This window comes from Carcharodon carcharias, chromosome 32, assembly GCF_017639515.1.
Source record: "Carcharodon carcharias isolate sCarCar2 chromosome 32, sCarCar2.pri, whole genome shotgun sequence".
Lineage (NCBI taxonomy): Eukaryota > Metazoa > Chordata > Chondrichthyes > Lamniformes > Lamnidae > Carcharodon > Carcharodon carcharias.
This window is the reverse complement of record NC_054498.1, coordinates 19,478,722-19,479,659: the sequence shown is the minus strand read 5'-3', so window position 1 is coordinate 19,479,659 and position 938 is coordinate 19,478,722. Positions and strand designations below refer to the sequence as shown.

The window sequence follows — 938 nt, the reverse complement described above, 5'->3', positions numbered from 1 at the left end:
GCCCCTGACTGCTCGTCACCGGCTCCCCCACGCCTACCACACAGAAACGCGCCTGCGCCCGAGAGAGAGAGAGAGAGCGAGAGGGCGACCGTTGGCGGCTCGAGCGCGGCTTTCAAACTGACTTGAACAGCTGGGCGCAGGCGCAGTAGGGAGCGCTGAACCTGGCTCACCAGGCAATGGGAGGGGCGGGGAGGGGCAGGTCGGGGGGAGAGGGGAGGGTGGGCCAGATGCGGAAGGAGGAAGAGGAGAGAAAGCGTGGAGAAAGGGGGTGGGGGAAAATGGGGAAAGGACGGGGAGGGGCAACAGGGAGGGGGGCGGGGATAGAGGAAGAGGCACGCGGCTAGAGGGAGGGGCGGGGAAAGGGGGGGATAGACGGAGGGGGGGGGGAAAGAGTGAAGGGGGCGGGGATAGAGGGGAGGTGGGGCGGGGAAAGAGTGCAGAGGGCGGGGATAGAGGGGAGGCGGGGGCGGGGTTTTGAATCCCGGGCGCGATGACGCACTTCCTTCCGGTTGTCCTGGTAAAATCCCCGGATGTGGAATCGGTCAACAGTGTTCATTAACCCGTGAAATGCTGGCGGGGCGGACAGTGGCTGTGGCGGAGCGGGGCGGCTGTGAGTATTAAATGTGATAAGGGTGGGATCGGAGAGGAGGCGGAGGGGAGGGGGGGGGGTGGATGTAAAGGCAGTGGCGGTGGTGGCGGCGGCTTTTCCCCTTTGGACGTGGTGGGCGAATGTGCCGAGCGGCGGGGACTCTGACAGGAGCGGCGGCCTGTTCCCCCTCTGCAAAGGTCTAGTTGCGCTGGAAGGTGACTGTTTGACAGCCGCTGTGGAGCCCAGAATTACCCCTCATTTATTATCACTTTAAACTCTTTTATATCCCGTGCCACCTTGGTCTCGTGCCCTGCGCTAAGCTGCTTTAACACCAGTTTTCACTTTTGCA

The 938-nt window shown here is 63.0% G+C and overlaps 1 protein-coding gene across 10 annotated transcripts in view; it reads left to right on the top strand.

Annotated features, from left to right (window-relative positions):
* The first annotated feature begins 535 nt into the window (after positions 1-535).
* The window catches only part of herc1 (HECT and RLD domain containing E3 ubiquitin protein ligase family member 1), a 231,321-nt gene continuing 230,918 nt past the window's right edge, over positions 536-938 (top strand). For all 10 annotated transcript variants that reach the window (XM_041178586.1, XM_041178583.1, XM_041178585.1 and 7 more), the window contains exon 1: positions 536-610. The gene's annotated coding sequence lies outside the window, so the exon portion shown is untranslated. The remainder of the gene's footprint in view (positions 611-938) is intronic.